The sequence below is a fragment of the Petaurus breviceps genome, unplaced genomic scaffold, assembly GCF_028583685.1.
Source record: "Petaurus breviceps papuanus isolate PSGF00001 unplaced genomic scaffold, PetGlider_PUasm1.0 183, whole genome shotgun sequence".
Classification (NCBI taxonomy): Eukaryota; Metazoa; Chordata; class Mammalia; order Diprotodontia; family Petauridae; genus Petaurus; species Petaurus breviceps.
In genome coordinates this window covers 23,173,862-23,198,496 of record NW_027185791.1, presented here as the reverse complement: position 1 = coordinate 23,198,496, position 24,635 = coordinate 23,173,862, and positions in this window count along the sequence as shown.

Genomic DNA, 24,635 nt, shown 5'->3' with positions numbered 1-24,635 from the left:
AGACAGTGTTGGCTATGAGAAAGTCATGAGACAAACAAATATTCAGTAATAAGGGACTATTGCTGTTGCTGTTTCCAACTCCATTCCCCTAATGTCTGAAATGTCTGATAGTATGTGACTAACCCGGTGCTAAAGTCACCCAGAATTACAAACTTGTTCTGTTTTGCCATACTGATGAAAAGAGTCTCCAAGTCTTCCTATTTTTTAACCTCATCAAGGTCCATTATGGTGGGAGCATGGGCATTGATAATAGTATTGTGGTGCTTTCCTGCAAGTAGCCATCACATTGCCATGTTCACTCCTGTTGGGGGGCATATAAGCTAGTTGACAAGATTAGGTTTAATTGCAAAACTTGTGCCACATTCATAGTGATCCCCATTACTGCTGCCACACCAGAAAAAAAACATGCATCCAGTTTCAACTTTGGTTAATTGGCCTTCATTTGCAAGCCCTGTTTCACTTTATTTTTTTCTTTATTTTTTGTTTTTATTAATTTGTTTGTTTACTTTTAATTTACAAGATTCAGTTGCACAATCCCTTGAGTTTCAAATTTTTCCCACCTTCCCCTGCTCCCCTTCCTCCATGGTGGCATGAAATCACGTATAGGATCTGCAAATAGTTTCACATTAGACATTAGTCAGGTTATAAAGAAGGATTGTAATGGATGGAATGAACAATGGGAAAGAGGAAACAAGACCAAACAAGAAAAAGAAAGAGAGCAGGTAGTTTGTTTCATTCTGCATTCAAACTCTGTTCTTTCTAGTTCTTTCTCTGAATGTAGATATCTCTCTCCATCATGAGTCTTTTGGAGATGTCTTATAACCCTGCATTGCTGAGAAGGATCCAGTCTATCAACGCTGGTCATCAAAGATACACTGTGTCTGTAATTGTGTACAAATTTCTCCTGGTTCTGCTCTTCTCACTCAGCATCAGTTCATATATGCTTCTCCTGGTAAATATGAAGTCCGTCTGCTCCTCATTTCTTATAGCACAATAGTATTCCATTATGTTCATATACCACAACTTGTTCAGCCATTCCCCAATTGAAGGGCATCCCATTAATTTCCAATCCTTTGCCACCACAAAAAGAGCTATTGTAAATATTTTTGTACATATGGGTCTTCCTTCCACTTTTATGATCTCTTTGGGATACAACCCTAGAAGTTGTATTGCTGGGTCAAAGGGCATGAAATTATTTATAGCCCTTTGGGCATAGTTCCAGATTTCCCTCCAGAATGCTTGAATCAGTTCACAACTCTACCAGCAATGCATTAGTGTTCCAATTTTTCCACATCCTCTTCAGCATTTGTCATATTTCTGTTTTGTCATCTTAGCCAATCTGACAGGTAATTTGTGGTACCTCAGAATTGTTTTAATTTGCATTTGTCTAATCAATAGTGATTTAGAGGATTTTTTTATATGCTTATTGATATCTTTAATTTCTTCCTCTGAAAATTGCCTGTTCATATCCTTTGGCCATTTATCAATTGGGGAATGATTTGTATTCTCATAGATTTTACTCAATTCTCTTTATATTGTAGAAATGAGGTCTTTATCAGAAACATTGTTTGTAAAAATCCTTTCCCAATTTTCCACTTCCCTCTTAATCTTGGTTATGTTGGTTTTCTTTGTACATAAACTTTTCGATTCAATATAATCAAAATTATACATTTTGCATTTTATAATGCTCTCTTATAATGTTTCATTATAAAGTCTTTCCCTTTCCATAAATCTGACAGGCAAACTATTCCTTGCTTTCCCAGATTGCTTACAGTGTCAGCCTTTATGCCTAGAACCACATGATTATATCATCATATCACCTGCAAAGAGTGATAGCTTGGTCTCTCATTTGCCTAGTTTGGTTCCTTTGACTTCTTTTTCTTCTCTAATTGCTAATGCTAACATTTCTAGTATCAGATTGAGTAAGAGAGGTGATAGTGGACACCCTTATTTCACCCCTGATCTTATGGGAAATGCTTCTAGCTCATCCCCATTACATATAATACTTGTCGATGGCTTTAAATAAATGCTACCATTTCTTTTAAGGAAGACTCCACTTATTCCTATACCTTCTAGTGTTTTTAATAGGAATGGATGTTGTATTTTTTCAAAAGCTTTTTCTGCATCTATTGAGATAATCATATGGTTTCTGCTAGTTTTATTGTTGATATGATTAATTATATTGATGGTTTTCCTATTATTAAACCATCCTTGCATTCCTGAAATAAATCATACCTGATCAAATGTATTATTCTAGTGATAATTTGCTGTAGTCTCTTTGGTAATATTTTATTTAAATTTTTTACATCTATATACAAGAGGGAAATTAGCCTATAATTTTCTTTCTGCATTTTAACTTTTCCTGATTTAGGTATCGGTACCATATTTGTGTCACAAAAAGAATTTGGTAGGACTCCTTCATCACTAAATTTCCCAAATAGTTGGTAGAGTATTGGAATCAATTGTTCTTTAAAGGTTTGATACTGATAGAATTCACTAGTAAATCTATCTGGTCCTGGCGATTTTTTTTCCTAGGGAGTTTGTTGATGGCTTATTCAATTACATTTTTTTCTGAGATGGGGTTATTTAAGTAACTTATTTCCTCTTCTGTTAATCTAGGTGATATATATATATATATATATATATATATATATATATATATATATATTCATCCATTTCACTAAGATTGTCAAACATATGTGCATACAATTTGGCAAAATAATTCCTAATTATTGTTGTAATTTCCTCTTCATTGTAGGTAGATTCATCCTTTTCATTTTTGATAATCATAATTTGGTTTTCTTCTTTCTTTTTTTATCATGTTGTCTAAGGGTCTATCAATTTTATTGTTTTTTTTTTTTCACAAAACCAGCTCTTAGTTTCATTTATTAATTCAATAGTTAGCTTAATTTAAATTTTATTAATCTCTCCTTTGGTTTTCATTATTTCTAATTTATTATTTAATTGGGGATATTCAATTTGTTCTTTTACTACCTTTTTCAATTGCATGCCCAATTCATTGACCTCCATTGTCTCTAATTTATTCATGTGTGCACTCAGGGATACAAAACTTCCCCTAAGAACTGTCTTTGCTGCATCCCACAAGTTTTGATCTGTTGCCTCATCATTGTCATTATCTTCAAAGAAGATACTGATTGTTTCCATAATTTCTTATTTGATACACTCATTCTTTAGGATTAAATTATTTTGTTTCCAATGAGTTTTTAGTCTTTCTTTCCATGGCCCTTTATTGCATATGATTTTTATTGCATCATGATCTGAAAAGGATGCATTTAATATTTCTGCCTTTCTACACTGAATTGTGAGGTTTTTGTGTTTTAGTATGGTTGATTTTTGTGTATGTGCCATGTACTGCTGAGAAGAAGGCATAATCCTTTTTATGCCCATTTGGTTTTCTCCAGAGATCTATCATATCTAGCCTCTCTAAAATTCTATTTGCCTCCTTAACTTCTTTCTTCTTTATTTTGAGGTTAAATTTATCAAGTTCAGAGAGGGAGGGATTGAGGTCCCCCACAAGTATAGTTTTGCTGTCTATTTCTTCCTCTAATTCTCTTAACTTCTCTTCCAGGAATTTGGATGCTATACCAATTGGTGCATATATGTTAAGTAATGATATTGGTTCATTCTCGATGGTGCCTTTTAACAGGATATAGTTTCCTTCCTTATCTCTTTTAACTAGATCTATTTTTGCTTTTGCTTTGGCTGAGATAAGGATTGCTACTCCTGCTTTTTTTTTTTTACTTTAGCTGAAGCATAATATATTCTACTCCAGCCTTTTACCTTTACCCTGTGCATATCCCCTTGTTTTAAATGTGTTTCTTGTAGAAAGTATATTATAGGATTATGGTTTTTAATGCATTCTGCTATCCACTTCCATTTTATAGGAGAGTTCATCCCATTCACATTCACAGTTATGATTACTATCTGTCTTTTCCCCTCCATCCTATTCCCTTCTCTGTGTTTTTGTTTCTTCCTTCTCCCTTCCCCTCCTTAATGATTTTCCTTTTGATCACTGTCTCCCTCTGTATTCCCTCCCTGTGACCTCCTCTCTTTACCTACCCTTTCCCCTTACCACTATTTCTCTACCTTCTAACCACCCCCTCCTTGTTATCCCTCTTCTTACCATTCCTACTGCCTATAGGGAACAATGAATTTTTATACTTCATGGAGTATGTTATTTCCTCTTTGACCCCAAAACAAGGAGAATAAATTTCAGAAAGTGCACTCCTTTCCCTCCCTCAATTCCCTCTATTATAATGAGTTTTTGTGTCTTTTTATGCTAGAATCTTAAACTTAACTGATTATGTTGATCCCTCTTTAAAGCAGAACCAATGAGAATAAAGTTCATATGATGTTCTTCTTCCTCCCTCCTTCCCCTCTACTATAGTATATTTTTATGCCTCTTCCTGTGGCATAATTTAACTTTTTCTGCCTCATCCTTTCATTTCCTCCCATTACAATCCCTTTGAACCCATTAATAAGTTTTTTTTTTTTTATCATTACATACCCACACACTCTATCTATGTATATCTCTTTTTAATTGAGACCAAATTTTCCATTGAGCTCTGGCTTTTTCATCAGGGAAATCTGGAAGTCCCTTATTTCATTACATGACCATCTCCTTGCCTGAAAGGTAATGCTCAGTTTTGCTGGACAGTTGATCCTTGGTTGCAATCCCAGCTCTTTTGCCTTATGAAATATCAAATCCCATTCCCTCCTATCTTATAATGTAGAAGCTGCTAGATCCCGTGTAATCCTGACTTAAATTTATTTACCTTTCTATTTCTAGTATTTCTCCATGCTCCCCCTGCCCAGATCCATGTGGGCACTTTTCTGGGTTGGGAATCTGCCACGCTCCTTCTCCCAATAGATTCTGTCATTCTAAAATCTGTTCAAATTCATTTTTTAAAGTTTAGTGACAGGATTCATGGAGGAACTTAGAAAAGTTACTGAATCCATTCCACCCTCTTGGCTCTCCCCTTAGTTCACTTTAGATATGATACCTGCTAAGCTCTCTCACAACAAGAGCTTTTTGTCTTTCAGTCTGTTGAATTTTTATGTCCATAAGGGTGCCATTTTCCAGGTACCAATGGTGAGTGAAATCATCTTCACAAAATATTTTTTGCATGTGTATTTCAACTGCAGGGAAGGATTATCAACCTGCCATATTAAGCAGACCAGGGTTAGATCAAGCAGACAGTTTTTAGGGGACCTTTTCTACCCCTTCCTCACTCCAAGAGATGAGCATTACAGTACTTAAAATGACTATTCACACATATAGGGGCCCGATGAATCCCACTGCAGCTTCAGTCCAGCGTGAAGTGGACCCTATGGGCTGCCTGTATGCAGAGTTGTATCTGCAGCTTCCAATACAGCTGCACCTGCTGCTTCATCACTTGCTCAGTTACCACAGGATTTTGAGATAGATACAAATGGTTTAATTTAATCATTGATGTCTTTTGACTCACACATAAATTGGATTTAAGTGAGGCAGTTTCTTGAAGTCATGAACCTCACACTATCTTCCAGAATCTTCAAAATCCAGTCATCAAAGTCTCTTCATATCAGACCATGTTGTTGACCAAAGTCTTCACATGATTGAGGTAGACATCTCCCCAACTCACCTATTGGTTTTAGGTTTTTCTGTTAAAGATCATTTAGCCCATCTGTCAAAATGGCTTACCAGAGTGTGGTCACTGAGCATGCTACAGCTTCTTGTAGACACAGATAAAAGTTGGGTGACAGGTCAGATGTCAAAGGTTGAAAGCAGTCCTGAAAATGAATTGGTATCCCACATACCAGAGGTGATGGTCTTCCCTGAACATTTATATAGCCCTTAGGAAGTATTGAGAAACATATATTTTGTACAATAACAAATATATGTCTTTTTAAATATTTACCTTTTTCAGTAGATGAATATGATTTATAAATATCAATATGAAAGTCTTCATGAAAGAAGACTTTGTAAACAAGATAACTACAACAGTCACAAAACAATATCCAAAATGTATCTTAATAGGAGACATGACTTAAATTGGAAACCCTTTTATTTATATTTGTAGGTATAAGGAGCCCCATTTTGTACCATGCATACATACATACATTCATGCATACATGCATGCCTGAATGCATAAATACACACACACACACACACACACACATATATATATATATACACATATATACATGGGGGCAGGCAGGTGGAAATGTACTTATATATACACACATATGTATGGATATATGCACATATTTGCATATGTGTGTGCATTCATTCATGTACATGTGTGTGCATGCATATGTGTGTAATGTGTGCGATATGCATGTATACTTATATGTGTGAATATCTATACACAAATATGTACATCTCTATATGCATGTGCATATTGTATATTTACACGTGCATACACACACAATTATAATATACACACAACATAAAATATATGTATATGCATGTGTAGATATATACATGTGCACATACATACAAGTATATGTGTGTATATGTATATTGCTGCATATACATATATGTGTATGCATATATACATATATAGGTACACAATTATATCTCCTTTTTTAGAATCAATTCTTTATTCTTATCTAGTTTTGCTGTAACCAGTAATTTTGAGAAGTCTTGAAAACTTAGTGATAGTGGGCAAAAGGCTGCAACCTTTTCAGACATTCTGCTTCTGTTTTTATGTATCCTTTATAATTTTCTAACATCTTATTCAAACATTTAAATTTTTCTCCGATTTTCTTTATCAGGTGACTACTTGCTTACAGAAACTTGTACAACCAGCCTGCTAAAATGATATCATATATTTTATGAAAGGAAAATGCAGCAAAAAAATCTTTTAAAATATCTCTATATGCACATTTCACTTTTATGGGGCAATTTCTCATTTTTATATGATAAGCTTCCAGAAAATACACTTACTAATTATACCTCTGGAAGCCACTTGCCCTGTGTTGATAATATGTGAAAATAGACTCCTGAAAACTACCTTTCCAGGAGAATGGTTCTGTTCCTAACCTTTGGAGCTTTTCTTATTTTGAATTTTGTTAAAACAGGAGAATGAAGATAATTAAACAAGAAAAATATCTGTATTAAATTACAACTTTCCTAACACAAATTATAAATTATGTCATAATGACTTGTTTTCTTCTTGTACAAGTTCAAGCAGTGTTTACTAATCTTATTTTTTTTTCTAAATGGAAGTTCCAGAAAATAATATAATTTTGGTTGATTCATTGAGCTTTGGGTGGAGACCACTTATGTTCTTTACAATGATGAAATTTTATTTATTATATTTATTGATATAAATGTACAATATAAAAATAATTAAGGATGAATTAAAATTCTGCCTTTAATCTGATATTTTGATTTGCAAAGTGCAATATATTTAAATTATATGTTCTAAACTCTTGTTGAATCATATAAAGTTCTCTTTAAACAAAAACTTATCTATGTAAAAAAAAGAAATTAAAAAGGAAACATAAACAAGGAGGAAAGCTTTGATACTAAAAATTAATTTATTTAGTGCTTTTATAAAATTGTGAGTGGTACATAATAAGATTCACAATTTCACATATCCCTTTTTCTGTTTAGTTTGTATATGGAAATGTTCCTTTTTTTTAGAGTTTGAATCTTGTTTTTCTTTTTTAAATAAAGAACTTAATAGAAATATATATATATATATATATCCAGTTTATGTTCATATATGTTTAGACACATGCCAAGGAATTTATACATAGCAGCGTGCATAATATGACTAACTTTTAAATTTTTTTTCAGCCAAATAAAATCCTTCTCTCCTTTCACCTCTCCTGTCCCACCCCACTAAAACAAAACTAACTGCCTAGTACAAATAGATAGAAACAGATAACTAAACAAAACAACTTCTTACTGAAATTAATTATCTCCAAAGAAAATCTGTATATATCAACTTAATGGAAGTAATTAGTAGCCACCTTGTCTTGGAAGTCATCTTTTTCAATTATTACTACAATATAAGCTCTGTAAAGAAGGGAATACTAAAGGGTCAAGAAGTTAGGTGCTTTTCTGAGGTATAGTAAATTCTTCAGATGGCTTTAGGGAACTTAGAAAACATATCCTAAATTTTTTGTGTCTATAAGTATTCACTGGGTCAGATTTTAATCTGTGTAACTGACTCAGATTTTTCTGTTTGGTGACAGTGCAAGAAAATCGGATTAAAAATCTCTCCTTGAGGTGGCAGAATAAAAGAAAACAGAAGAGTGAAATTCATAACCAAGGAAGTTTAAAAAGGAATATCAGATTAAGAAAGAAACAAGCAATCCCATGGAGAAACTAAAATGAGTACATTTTTCCAGCCAAGTCAGTATGAAGAGGTAGAAATCTGTGGACACTAGTAAACCATTATAGTTCTTTATAGTTAGAAAAGCTAAGAAATGGTTACAGTTAGAGTTAGCTTTGAATCCTACTTTCCTAGTTTAACTCCCCATGTATTCTTTCCCTGTGTAGGGAACTCAGGGCAAGTAACCTGGAAATATACTGCCTTAGTAACTGGCTTCCTGAGCACAGATGTTTGAGAGTAGATCATTCTAGAGAAGACTTGCACTTACTTTCTCTGCTAATCCCTCTTGCTGAATGTTTTCCTGTCACCTTATAATAGAGTGCCCAGAAGTCAGATGCCAGATAATATAGATCAATACTAAATAAAGCATCACAATTTATCCCAGAAGTTCACAGAGTCTAGACCCAACACAAAGACCAAATTCAGGAAGACTGTAAAAATTAATAAACATGAGAAAACATCAATATTAAGATTATATCATATAGCCAGGAAGACTCAAGTCTAAACCGAGAGAGAGACAGACAGACAGAAAGACAGAGACAGAGAGAGAGACAGAGAGAGAGAGACAAAGAGACAGAGAGAGAGAGAGAGAGAGAATAACTCTACATCATCTATAACCAAAGTCTTCAAATGACAATTGTCAAAAGTTCTACTGCAATTCTTAGAAGAAATGAAGAAAGAGTTTTCAAATGATCATATGAACCAAATAAGAGCTCTAAAGGACATAATAGAGGGTAAAAGAGCTCTAGATGAGAGAAGCCGGAGAATAAAAAGGTTTTTTTCATAGGATATATAAAAGTATTCTCAAAGTTATATCTAAGACAAAGATCAAAGACTTCATAAAAAAGAAATATTTGAAAAAAGAGAAACTTGAAAACAATCAGAGGATATATGCTCTTTCAAAATTAACTGCCTTGAATAACAAGTTAAGGAGGAAAAAAATCTAAGAATCATTAGACAAAAATCTGGATAATAAAACAGAGCCTAAATGTAACATTTCAAGAAATCATTAATAAAAAATGTACAAATCTAATAAAAGGGCAAGAGGTAAAGAGAAAGGATCTACTGGTCACATATTTAATGAAAATGTTAAATGAAAAATCCTAAGAACATCAAAGGCCAAATCAAGAGCTTCCGGGTCAATGAGAAAATATCCTAAACAACCAGAAAGTCATAATCACAATCAGACAAGACTTGACAACTACTTTTATATGAAGAAGAGGTAACTTGGAATATGACAGTCTATTTCAGGGGTGGAAAACCTGAAGCCTCTAGTCACATGTGACCTTCTAGGTCATTGGGTGCAGTCATTTCACTGAGTTCAAGTTTTAAAGAACAAAACCTTTTGTTAAGGGGCTTTGTACTGTGAAGCTTGGATTCAGTCAACGAGTGACAATTACGGATCTAGAGGGTCACATGTGGCCTTGAGGTGGCAGGCTTCCCAACCAACATCTTCAAAGGTTAGAGGAGTGAATAAACAGGGGGTCTTGGAACAATTTTGTTATATTCAGTAATCTTTAGGGAAAATGTAAAAAAAAAATGGTATTCACTGAGGAAGAAGCAGGGGAAAAAGACAATGGCATTTACTATTTCACTTTATTTGGAACCCGTGAGAATTAGACTATATAAACAAAGAAAAGTGGATGTTGACAATGAGCCACACAATAATCTCACTTTCATCTGAAGCAAAGAGGAAATGAATACACACACACACACGCACACGCACACACGCGCACACGCACACACACACACACGCACACACACACACGCACACACACACACGCACACACACACACAAACACACACACACACAAACACACACACACGCACACAATCTCCATAGAATTTCATGTAAATATGCTGAATTCAACAGATTCAAGAAAGAGATAAAAGGGGTTATGACGGAATGAAGACTAATGGAGTGATTAGTCATAAACAAAACAAATTCCATTTTTGGAAGTAGAAAAATGAAGTGGTGGGGTGGACAGGTAGCACAGCGAGTAAGAGCACCGGCTCCAGTGTTGAGAAGACCTGGAGATCGAATCCCGGGCTCAGACACTCAGCACCCACCCAGAAACACCTGGCCGTGTAACCTTGAGCAAGTTACTTAACCCCAATTGCTTAGGGGAGGCCAGGTGGCTCAGCGAGTAAGAGCACCGGCTCCAGTGTCGGGATGACCTGGGGATCAAATCCGGGCTCAGATACTCAGCACCACACCCAGAAATAACTGGCCGTGTAGCCTTGAGCAAGTTACTTAACCCTGATTGCTTAAAAAAAAAAAAAAAAAGGAAGAAAGAAAATTGAAGTGGAAGATAAAAGGAGAAGAAACTATAAAAACTTGCAACCCGTGAATGAATAAAAAGAAATGAAGAACAGTGGAGTGGGAAACAGATTTTCTCAAATTTAGATCACTAGTTTTGAAAACAATCCTCTTTATATACCCTATTCTTTCTAAAGAAACAGCAAGGAAATAAAAGTATAAAAGGAAGTCAATAATGCAAATTAAATTGATTCCAATTATTAACAACTAAAATCTCTTTGCCAACAACTTCATAAAATTTGAATATGACAGGAATGAAAAGAGAAATTTAATTATAGAAAACTGTCATAGAAATAATTACATTTAAAGTTGAAAGGATGCCCAACCATTGCAACAGATTATAAATCTGTTGATTTATATTATAAGATCATATCTTATAATATAGATTATATTATAAATATAGAAATTATTATAAATAAAAATTAAAAATTATATTATAAATATTTATATTATAAATATAAAAGATTATAAATCAATTGCGCATTCAAGGTGAAGAATGAGGGAAATTATAAAAAATAATCAATAAAATTAATGGAAAAAAAAAAAACAGTAGAAGGGAGAAGGGAAGCAAAGACCTATTTCCCTGAAATAAAAACATAATTCTTCAAAGACAAACTTCCCATGAAGTTTAATGAGACAAGGACTCTTCAATTCTTTTGTCCCAGTTCTAGTGATCTATGATTCAGAGAAGTGATCTAGGACATTGGGATGAAAGAACAATTGCTAGATGCAGAGAAATAGAGAAGAAGATGTTCGGCATGTCTTAAAAAAAATCAGAATTTCACTGATAAAAGGATGTAAAGGATGTTATTCAGGGTGCTTTTCACATCAAACAGAAATGAAAATGTCAAGGAGCTAAAATAAGGCAATATGTATATTTTTCATTCAACAAACTCAATTTCCATTAACCAAAAATATCCTTTAGAAGCACCCATCAAGTTATATAGTGAAACTCATTGTGAAACTCTTTGATCAATAACAAAGACCATGTGCTTTATATAGGAAAAGTTGTGTGTTGTCTTTCACATTATACATCCACATTTCCACTGGTAGATAAATTCCTGTGTAAACACAATTTGATTTTTTAAATTTCCATCGTGAACTACAACACTAGAGAAACATATCCTAATGAGCCCAAAATAACTGGCTGAAAATATTTAATCAAAGAAGTTTCTAAGCAATGACATGGTAAAAACTATGAGGAACACTTTGACTTTAGTTAAAAGTACTGAGATAAATGAAAATGTATTGCAAACTGAATAACATACAAACTTTAAAAGAATGTAATATATCAGTAATGTAGGATGAGAAAAGAAGCCTCCTTTACCTATACCAGGAAAGGAAGTGTTTTTTTATCTTGCAAGACAATTTGGCACTGCAAATAGCTCTGTATACCAAAATATATCCCACAATAAATTTCATCAGCAGTTGATTATCCATGTATGAATAATGTATAAAATACGGCTATCTGCCCTTCACTGTTAAGATTTAATTGACTACTGAAGCTATTGGTTCTTTCAAATATCCTGATAGAGGGAGACAAATTTAGAGACTTTTGGAAAGTATTACTTCACATTATTCCTTACAAAAAATTACTAAAGATACTACATGGAATACTGTGCACTGGTATGGGGTTGGGCCTATCTAATAAATATTTTTATCACCAATCATCAATTAGTTTATATATAATAGAGTAACATAGAATATTAATAACTAAATGAATACATGATAATTTAAGGAAGAAGAGAACTTTAACAACTTGTGGGTGGGGAGAGAGCAAAAATGCCTTTCGAAAAGAAATGGTGGACATGCAGGGCTTCAAAGAAAGATAGAGATTTTAAAGCTAGAGTCTGAGAGAATAATGGAGTGTATTCCAGGAGAACAGTCTATGAAAAACCAGAAAGGAGAACATGGAATTTCAGGTATGTCAAATTCTCTGGAACAAAGAGGGATTGAGCGAAGGACAGTGCTGGCTTAAAGCTTATTTGGGATATAACACTTTGGAAAACAATGATAGAAAAACAAGCATTTTAAATTGGGTACATAATTGCATTTTTGTCCTCTTAAAAATTTCTCAGAATATGAGTTTAATTTCCAAACAAAAGAGTCTTAAGTGGAAAACTTTTACAGGTCCATTAAAAAAAATCTGGAGTCTTTGAACAAAGGAGGCTGTTCATATCATTTTGAGCTTTATCAGATGATCCTGGGCCTTTCAAAGGTCCTGGAGTGATATGAAAATGACAGGAAATTCTATTTGTGAAATTCTCCAACTTTCAATTATTTTTATGTACTAAGTTCTTATTTTTCTGCATTCTATTTGTTGCCTTAAAATCATTAAAAATCATAACATCTTCAGTGCTCTACAACAGTGTTTAATAATTTTCACATTTGTGAAATAAGGGGCTGGACCAGATGACCTCTAAATTTCCTTCCAGTTCTAAAATTCTATGATTTTTTGTGGAAATAAGAATACACTCTGTTCAATAGAGCCCATTTATCTTAAAGTGTCGGAAATGTAAGAGACCTCTAATGGATAGAATGGTTTATTATCTAACACCTTCCAAAGGAGGAAAAATATTTTCTAAATACTTTTTTAAATTAGTCTTTACAGATTAATAGAAAAGTATGTAACAGTAAAAAGTCATACAATAGTATATGAGTTTCCTTACAAGGCAGGAATGAAAATTTCATTTCAAATGCTACATTTAAAGAAAATAGGCTTTATGTAGGCTACTTGACATAGTCCAGTTTTATTTACACACTGTAATCATCCATTCACAACATCATAAAAGTCTTAGTGGAGTTTTAGTTTAAAATTTTAAGTTATTAAAATTTAAGATATAATTTTAAACATCAATTGCTTCAAACAGCAACTTTTGAGTCAAACTGTAGGTAATTAATTATAACCCATTTATACCCTAAATTTCAAGTTATAAAATATGTACAAATAAACACATAAATATATATATACATACACACATACACAAATATATAGAGTAAGAGACAGACAAAATACATATTTACAATTTGAAACTTGATTATTATTATTGTAAGACTATGAAATGCTCTCATGTGTCCTGGTATCAAAGTTAAAATGAAATACATTATTTTGTTGTTCAGTCATTTCAGTTGTGTATGATTCTTCATGACCACATTTGGAGTTTTATTGGCAAAGATACTGTAGTGGTTTGCAATTTCCTTCTCTGCATCATTTTATAGATGAGGAAACTGAGGCAAACAGGGCCAAGTTTGCCCAGGGTCAAATGATAGTGTGTCTGAGACTGAATTTAAACCCAGGTCTTCCTCATACCAAGTCTGGTGTTCTATCTACTCTGCCACCTAATTACTAGAAGTCATTATTTTGTTTTAGCAGTCTAAAAGAGAACATTAACATAAAATATAAAGAAATTAATTTAATGTAAAGAAACACTAGGAAAGATATTTAGAATTTTAAAGTAATAATAATCTAATCAAACATATTTTAAAAATTGAAGAGGACAAAGGAGAGAGAAAACTGTCTATTAAATACACAAAAGTAAATAGTAAAGAGAACAGTTAAAAGGGAGAAGAATATTACCTAAGAACCAATGGAATTCAGAAGGTACAAAATCCAGAAAAAAAAATTAACAACATCCATTGTCCTCATTGTTGATAAACAAATTCTTCAAAATATGGTTAAGGAAAATAAATTAAGGAATTGAAATTTAGGGAACAAATTTGATCTGATAGGCATCACACCATGAAAACACTGGAAAACAGTTTGAGCAAATTTTGTTCTATTATCCCACTTAGTACTGATTTCTTAGTTATTTTTGTTACTTCTAATTTCCTCGTCAATAATATACTTCTTTATAGATAGAAGGTAGAATGTATTCTAGCATTGGTCAAATTTATTCCAAATGTAAACTAATTGAACATAAATTAATGGAATTTATAGTCCACTTTTGTCTATGAAAATGTACCCCAATATCTCGAGATGTGGTCCTGAATGTTTAGAATCTGTATCAGAAAAGTACAAACTCTTTAGGTTCTAACAGTCTGAGAAGATTTCAAACATAGAACAAAAAAATGTACTGTCTGTTATTTCAGACTAGCCTAGCTAATTTCAGAGATCATTAATACTAGCACCTTTGCCACCAGGTGACTTTGTTTGTTTGTTTTAAATAACAGAAGCTTGTAAGTCTAGTATGATATTTTCTGAGGCACTGAAATTTGCATTGATAGAATGAGTAACCACACCAGTCATGTCCCAACTGTTTTGAATTATGAATTTTAAAATCACTCTTTGTATCTTAATAAAATATCTCTTCTTTCACATGTGGCTCAGTCACATCAATTGCACTTCTTTTCATTCTAGAACTTGCAGTGATAGAGAATTCTGGACAATAAATCTCTTACTATATATTAAAATATGTGTCAAGTCTGACATACAAGATTTAGTCTCCCATTGTTATAACTAAGAATAGAAACAAACTTGATGATAGTCTACTCCCAGGGTAGTTTTGCTTCTCCATCTCAAAAAAAAAAAAAGCAACCCTGAATAAAAAAAAAATCAATCTAGATCACTTTAAGTTTTGTCATTGTTTCCATAGTGACTCTTGCCTTCTTTTGAAATCTGACTGCTATCATCAGTGAGACTGACATAATCCTAGCTTCTGACTGCTACATACAATGAGGCAGAAACAGTGAGACTCAGGGAGAGTTTTCTCATTGACCAATGTGCTTGTCTTTTTCTTCACACTCACCAGATAACTTACACGGAATGACTTCATCTTTCTAATGATGATCATTTGGCTTTAAGCAAATTGCACCACAGTGTAAGCTAATCAAAATGCTGATGCTTTTCTGTGGTAGCTTTAAGTTTCTTTTCTTTTTCTATGATAACCTGCTCTCATCCCTTTCCTCCACTGCAGGTTCTTTTGGAACCCCCTGGATTTCTATGATATAAGAAATGCAAGTAACATTAGAAATATAATTTAAAATGACAGGATTTTGTATAAATAATAAACATAGCATATATTTTGGTAGTTATTAATGTTTTGTCATCTTTTTCAGTAACAATGAAGTTACGCATTTTGCTCTTATTTTTGCCCTCACCCTTAGTAGCTTCTATTCCTTTAATTACCTTCAATGTTAGTGTCTCAATGACCTCATGGTTTGATTGCTTCCATACAGATATATGGAAGAATATGTACTTGGTCTAATCTGACTGCTTTTCCAATCTTTAGCACTATTTCTACTTCCTCTATAAGTATATATGGAACTATGATTTTAGAGTTCAAATCCAATGGTTCCACTATCATAAGAGGAGGAAATAGGCCATTAAAATGCTTTCTTTTTTTCAAATCTTGGAATCATTTTCATTAGTTGAGATCCAATTTCCTTTCTTGAAAATCCTTTGTAATACTTTACTTAATTGGATATGCTATAAAGTTTCCTTTAATGTGGTTTTGTTCTGCACTGCATCTATTTGCTTTATGAGACAATACTACTCTTAATCATTCATCATTTTACTATATAAGAGTTTAGAAATTAGTTTATATTCTAACCAAGTGTTAACTTTGGCAGCCATATTTCTATGACAAAGGAATCATATATTTGCTGCCCAAGATACCTTCCTTGTTATGCTAATTAATTTACATTGGATAACCTTCTAGGAGAAAATGTTATAGTCAGTATTGTTGTCATTTCTGTTGTTCATCTCTTTTAGATTTTCATTTTTAAATAATTCAGAATTTTTATTTAAATTATATGCCATATGCTTTTTTTCCCTCTTTCTTGTGTTTTACTAAATCTGATCTTAGGTCTGAAGAGCCAGTAGTATGACAGTACAGACAGCTGATCTGGGAATAATTACCACATGAATGGCAATTTTTTTCTTTTTTGTTAATATAAGCTGTGATTTTATGTGTATATATGTACATCTGTGTGTGCGCACATTGTGTGTGTGATAGATATCAGTATCTTTCCTAAAGTCTGAGTTATAGAACTGAACATAACATTCCAGATATACTCTTGTCAAGCAGAGCACTGTGGGAATAATAAAGCCTAATATCTAATTTCAATTCAAGTAGTTATACCATGGCCTTTTAACTCTCTACTGAATGACTCTCTATCTCAATCTTTCATCGCTACCACTCCAAACCTCCCTCTCTCTCATTGTGCTCTCTCACCTCTTCTTAGAATATGAGCTTTCCTCTTACAATACTTTACTGAGAAACACTACTCTGCCTCTGTCTCTGTCGGTCTCTGTCTCTCTCTGTCTGTCTGTCTCTGTCTCTCTATATACATACATACACACACACACACACACACAATTTCCCTCTGCTATGCCACTCTTCAAAAATCCCCTTAAGTGTATATATTCTATCTTCCTTTGCCGCAAAGTCTGAAAAAAGAAACCGTCCTTCCCCTCGCTTATGTCAAAGCACTACTTGTGCCCTTGATCTCATTTAATTCATCTCTTTTGAGTTTCTGTTCCTTCTGTCACTTCTTCTTTCCTAGATTCAATCTCCCTGCACCCATTGCCTAAATAAAGTTACGCAAAACTTATTCATATATTGGCTATGTCTGAAAATGTATCATTCTGAACCTCTACTCTATCAAAAAAAAAAAAATACAGTGCAACAAAAGAGAAAAATCCTTCTTCCTCCTGAAGTCTCATTTCTTTTTATCTGAACTCCTACAAACATGTATTTTACTGTTTTTGTTTCTCCTGTTCCTTCCATTCATTTCTCAGTCCCTTGATGTTTAGATTATTAGTCTACCATTCTATTTCATTTTCTATCTCTAAGGACACCAAAGGATCTTTTACATGCTAAATCCAAAAACTTTTCTTAGTCCTTAGCCAACTTGCTGATGTACCTCCTATGCTTGCATCTTCCTGTCCTCGTGGGTACTTTCTCATCTTGGTTTCTGCTGCATTGATCTTGTTCTCCTCCCTCTCTGCCTACTCAATCTCATCTCAGATTATCATCCATATTAGAGCTCCATCTTGGAACCTATCTTCTTCTCTTTCTATACTAAATGATTCCATAAGTTCCAAGTGGTTTGTGCATCATATCTATACACAAATGACTCCCAACTCTTGACCTTCCTCTTGAACCAAAATGATGATATCTTGATAGACTTTTCATTTAGACAGCTCGTCAATATCTCAATTAAATCTAACCAAAATATGGTTTATTTTCTCTTCCCTCTACAACACATCCATTCTACAAACTTACAAACTTCCTTGAGGAGGAAAGGACCAGATAGAGAAAGTTAATACATGGAACTCTCTAAAACTGAGTGGTTTTTGCCTTCCTCTATGGATTTCTTTACTGGTTCTCTGTTGGTGTTTGGATCCATTTTATTCTCCTCAACTGCATTGTCCATGAAGTATCATGCCCAGAAAAAAATCTATATTTTGGATCTTGAGAGATCCTAGCAGGAGAAAAGTGGGGGTGGGTACTATGCCAAAGTCATCCCATGGAAGAAAGGGAAAAATGAACATGAGCTCAAGGAACATATGGGGATCACTGACTCCAAGTTCAGTTCATGGACTAGGCCAGCATGGGACATGTTTCTTCCTCCACACTAGCTGTCAATCTTTACTCATACTTCTGATTATGGTTTCCATGACTTCTTAACTGGACTTTTTCTTTCTCTTTTATTTTGCTTTATTGGACGGGGAAAGGAAGGGCAATTGGGGTTAAGTGACTTGCCCAAGATCACAAAACTAATAAGTGTTAAGTGTCTGAGGCCAGATTTGAACCCAGGTCCTCCTGACTCCAGGGCCAGTGTTCTATTCACTGTGCCACCTAGCCACCCCCAAATGGCCTCTTTCAATAATCTTTTAAAGATATTTATTTATTTTTAGTTTTCACCATTCACTTACATAAGTTTCAAGTTCCAAATTTTCTCCCCATCCCTCTCCTGTCCCCACCTGAAGATAGTGTGCTATCTGATACAGGCTCTATAAATACATTCATATTAAACATATTTTCATATTAGTCATGTTGTAAAAAAGAATTAGAAGAAATAGGAGAAGCCATGAGAAAAATAATGAGAGGGAGAGAGAGACAGAGACAGAGACAGAGAGAGATAGAGACAGAGAGACAGACAGAGACAGACAGAGAGAGAGACAGAGAGACAGAGAGAGAGAGAGAGAGAGAGAGAGAGAGAGAGAGAGAGAGAGAGAGAGAGAGAGAGGAGAAAGAACAAATAGTGTGCTTTTGATCTGAATTTAGATTCCATAGTTCTTTTGGTGGAGGTGGATGGTGGATAGCCTTTCTCACCGCAAGTCATTTAGAGTTTTCTTAGATCCTTACATTGCTAAGCAGAGATAAGTCTATCAAAGTCAGTCAGCGCACAATGTTGCTGTTAAGTGCAAAATGTTCTGGTTCTCACTTTATTCAGCATCAGTTTATATAAGTTTTTTTCTAGATTTTTCTGAAACCCACATGTTCATCATTTCTTATGGAAAAGTAGCACTCCATTTCATTCATATATCATAACTTTTTTAGCCATTCCTATTTCAATACCCTTAATTGTTCCTCCTTCCTCTAGTTTTCTACTCTCTCTAATCCAACCCCAACACTTGTGAAAAAATGATTCTTCTGAAGTACAAGACAAACATGGCAGTTACTTTTATTACTTCTAAGATTCAATACATCCCCCTCTGTTAGGCATTAAAAGCTCTTTACTATCAACTTTACAGGCTATTATACATTACTCTCTACTATGCATTCTATGCTCCGGCCTTCTTCCTCTTTGCACAAAACATTCCATCTCGTCAAACTGTGCTTTTGAAGAAGCAGTCTCTTTTTCCTTGAATGTATTTCTACTTTTTATTCACTTCTTAGAATTTCCTTTAAATTCTTACTTTAAAATTCCCTTTAAAATACAGCTCAAATAACTTTTCTTGCATGAACCTTGTATCTTTTATAATAAATGTTTCTTTTCAAGATTAAAAAAAAACTACTCACTACTTGGCATTTAATAAAGAGGTAAGAGTAGAGAATGTGGAAGTGGGTCAGTTAAGCACAGGTTGTTTTTTTAATTCTTTAATTTTAGGACTGGACAACGCTCCTGCATGATACTTAACAGAATAGCATGCTGGAAATGTCAGGTAATGTTTTTTTTTTGTTTTTTTTTGTTGTTGTTGTTTTTGTTTTTTTCCCCCAACACAGGCAGTTTCTATATGATTCCCAAACAAGTGATCAAAAGAAGGAAAAAAATACTGGAAACGACTGTCGTTTTATAGACTAAATCAAATAATAATTACTGACATTTTCCTCCTTAATCTTCCATTGGTTATTAACATTATAATACTATTGTGAAGAGCAAAGTGGCTTTTGGATATTTAAAAAGTACTTAAACAAAAAAGAAGAATATATTCAAGATGACATTAAAGAGATTTGAATAATGCCATGTGCTGTTATTTATTATTTAACATCTACCTTACAGTATTGTTGTGATGATCAAATGAAATAACGTGCATAAGGCACTTTATTAATCATAAAGCTATATATTAATATTTATTGTTATTGCTAAAATATTGCATTGACCTTTTCCTTTTTACATTCTGGTTAACCTTTCTTGTTTGAAGTGTTGAATATTCTACTTCAGTCTCTCTGTATTGTACCTCCAACTTTTTATTAAATATTATAAACTGAATAGGCCATAAATTTTCTCAGGTTCAACACACACAAAATTTCTCATTTTACACAAAACATGCACACACACACACACACACAGGTTTTCCTACTACTCTCAAGGATACAACCATACTTTTAGCCACTTAGAATTGCAAACTCAGTAGCATACTTTATTTCCCACTCTCATGCACCCTACATATTCAATTTTTTGCCAAATTATGTATGTAGTTTCTTCCATCACACTTCTCATAGATGACCCTTTCTCTCCACTCATATAGCTAAAACCTTAATTCAGGGTCTCATCACCTCTTACTTGGAATATTGTAAGACTTTTGTAAATATCTTCTGGCCTCACCTTTCCCTTTTCCAAGCTGTCCTCCCCTCAAATGTTACATTATTTTTGTAAAGCATACATTTGGCCATATCATCACCATTTTCCAGGAGCACCACGAACTCTCTGTTGCATGTAGGATTAAATACAAGTTCCCCTATTGGGCATTTAAAGTTCTTCATACCTTGGCTGTCTGTCTCTCTCTCCTCTTCTCAGTCTTTTTACACTGCATTATCTTCCATTCACTCTATGATCCAGTGACATTGGATTGCTTTTAGTTCCGCAAATATGACAGTCCATATTGCTTCTGCATACTCTGGATAGGTCATCTTGCATGTTTATAATGATCTATCTCCTTATATCCACCTTTAAAATTCCCCAGCTTCCCTCAAAATTGAACTCAAATTCCTCCTTCTTTAAAAGACCTCTCTTGGTGTCCCTAGTCATCAATCATTTAATCTTTTATATTGTCATTATATACTTTATAAGTTCTATGTACCTAAATATTTCCATACTATCACCTCCATTAGAATTTATGCTCCTTGATAAAAAGAACTTTATATTTTACTTTGCTTTATTTTGATCTTTGTATACCCAGCACTCAGCAGAGTAGCTGGCAATAGAAAAAGCTTAATATATGTTTTTAGCTGACTTATTAATAATAATAACAGCTAACAATGATATAAAGCCTTGAGTTTTACAAAGTGCTTTTCACACATTATCTCACTCGATTGACAAAACAATTCAAGGAGGAAGAGTTAAATAAATAACTGCACATGGGATTTTAAAATTCCATTTAATGTCATGAATTTTTATTCAATTTTTAAGCTTTTCCATCTCCATTTTCACTTATGAGCCTCTTTTTTCCTATGCAAAATACCTAAGGTCACATTTATTCAATATGTAATTCCTCTCATTACATGTAAAAAAACAATAAAATATTGTTTTTTCCCTGAATTTTGACGTCCAAATTCACTCCTTCCTTCCCTCCCCATTATCTCTCATCTGAGGGAAGTATATAGCTGCCATTACCACCCTTTTTGCACATGAAGAAACTAAAGATGTTATTTTAAATGACTGATTCAGAATCACATAAATGTGAAGTGTCATATAGGAACTCAGGTCTTCCTAACTCTAAGACCAGTGCTCTATCTGCTACAGTACATTATGTCTCCATGCCTATTCTCCACCTGCTACAAAAATATAATTGGTCCTTTGTTCATCAAAATTTCTATAATAATATTTTGCATTGAGATGGTGTTGTATAAATATTACTTTTTTTCATTCTCAATCGCCCTAGGTGGTAGGTACATCTTAATATTGCCATTTTGCACTTGGGGAATTTGAGTCTATAACTTGCATATGGTCAAGAAGCTAGTAAGTATTTGAGGATGGACTTGAATTCAGGTCTTTCTGACTTCAGATCTAGTACTCTTATCCACTTATCCACCTAACTGTCTCATTATAGTATTCTTTACCAGATAAGATAAAAAAGTGTCCATTTCTACAAAATGCTAATCAATCAGATGGAAAGTAAAAACAAACAAACAAACAAACAAAAAAAGCTGGTTCAGTTAGGCAGCTTGCTTGCTAACATGATGCCATAACAAAGAAGAACAGCCTCTTAATTGCATGAGTTAACCCCATATTTTCACATAATGTAAATTTAGCCTAAAGTACAGTGTCAGACTGTATTTGATTCAATGCTTGCACAATGACATATTAGATCGTATCCTGTCTATGATGGCAATTGTCATCATGGCAAAAATAAGGGAAAGAGTTTACCATGTATTTAAAGAAAAATAATTATGAGCCACTGAGTAAGGACAACAGATTTATTAGGAGAAAAATAAAGGTTTCTCAACACAGTCATGGAAATTAAGGTTTCTGAGAAAGAGCCAGGGTAGAAAGAGTGTTTGAGGAAGAGAAAGTACCAAAGAATTCTTATATTAGTTTCTTTTTTCAATCTATAGCTTTAACCTCGGATTTGGATGTAGATACAAGAAAAGAATCATGTAAACAGGGAGTGCAGAAGAAATCTACTTGTGCAGAAGTGCTATGCCCCAAAGGTAATTGGAATCCTCTTTAAGAAGGAAAAGATGTATCTAAAATGAAAGAGGATTTTCTCTGGAATGTATAGATAGCCATTTATCCTCATTTCACTGGAATTACAAATGCAGTTTACTCTATTGATTCCCTTGCAGACTGCATATTACTGGTGTATTTCCCTCTATTTGTCAGACTCCTGGTCTAGGCATTGAATTTATAAATGGATCTTTTTTTTTAAAATCTGCTATAGTTTTAGAAGAGTTTTCATATTTTACAGGATGCCTAGAGCTAAATTTATGCTTACTGAATACTAACTTCAGTTAATTCAGGATTTTTAAGACTCTTTCTTTAAAATTATAAATAAAGCAATACTATAAGGTGCCTAAATAATCAGTTATAAACTGAATACTTGTCAAATTGGTATTCACTTACCAGAGTTACACACCTGATTAAAGAGGACAAACTTCCCAGGTCATCAGCATTCATCAGTCCAATGTACATATAGTGCCTATTTTTCAAAGGCTATCCTAGTAAGGCTTTAGAAAGTTTTTCTGTTTCTTTAAAAATGAGAGAAGTTTGAGGAATAGTAATTAAACTGTAATTCAAGAGAGAGAGAAAGAGAGAGTGAAAGAGACAAAGAGGCAGAGAGAGAAACAGAGATATAATTTGAGAGAAACCATGGAGAAGATTTAGATACAAGAAAAACAAGATACAAAAAAGATAAATAATTTTAGATGTAAGTAGATATAAGTTTTAGAAATAATTGATAAAAATGGATTTTTAAATTTGTATGTATATCCAAGAGAAAGAGAAAGAGGATGAGGGGGGAAAACATTTATCTTAATGGAATTATTTTCTTGAAAAGAGAATTAAGAGAATCCTTGAAGAGGTTTAAATAGGTATCCTGAGTGAATTGAACGGTGGAATTATGTTTCCAGAAGTAAGAAGTCTTGTGCAGTTACAGTGATGTTTTAAGGTGACTCTAAAGCCTTCTCTTAGCAAAAACACTGCAAATAATTCTCTATGCATTCATGGATTTTTTTTGATACATTGTTAATTACTTGCATAGTCTGTAGGCTTAAATATTTATTTATTTAAATCATGCAGAATTATGAGATTGTAGACTGATATAAGCAACAACTTTCAGGGAAAAGGTTTCTACCATATATTTAATGAAAATATTTCATAAATAGGGGTGTTAGCTCCAATATTAAATAATTAATTACAGAGGCCTTACAATGTAATAATTAATAAGGGATTAAGCAAGAGAACTTTAGAATTAAAAATGATGATAATGAATATGGCAATGAGTCAAGTAGAAGGCTGAGGGTTCACCTACAAGTGAATGTGACTGACCATTTGAAACTTCAATTCACATGAAATAACTACACTCTTCCAGAAAAAAAATCATTCATTCATTCATATTTCTCACTCATATTTAACTATTTTCCATTAATTCATCTCTTATTTATTTATTTATATGAAAGAATTTATTAATCATTTCCCATGTATAAGATAATGAGCTAAGTGCTATGGATACAAATGCATGCGAACAAATTTGACATGTCTTAGAGAGATTACATACTAATAGAGGAAGAGAAAATATAAAGGAGAGTAATGGTCAGGAAGGACTGTTTTGGAAAGTCACAGAGAGAATGACAGGAATAATAGGCACTTGACTGTCATGTCTTAATGATTGTACCGTGGATTTCATTACAATTTTCAGAGTAAAAATTGAAAATTCTGGCAATGAGAAAGGGACATATATGATGCAATGGCATAAAGATTTTCAGGAACTGGTATGTGAGTCTGAACGTAGTCTAGACATAGTGAATGCACACCCAAGATCCAAAGGTGGCAGCTTCAGTTCCAAGTCTAGGATTATGGCTGGAACATGGTAGTTCGATGATGGGTCAGAAATGATTTGGGAAATATGAGTCTGC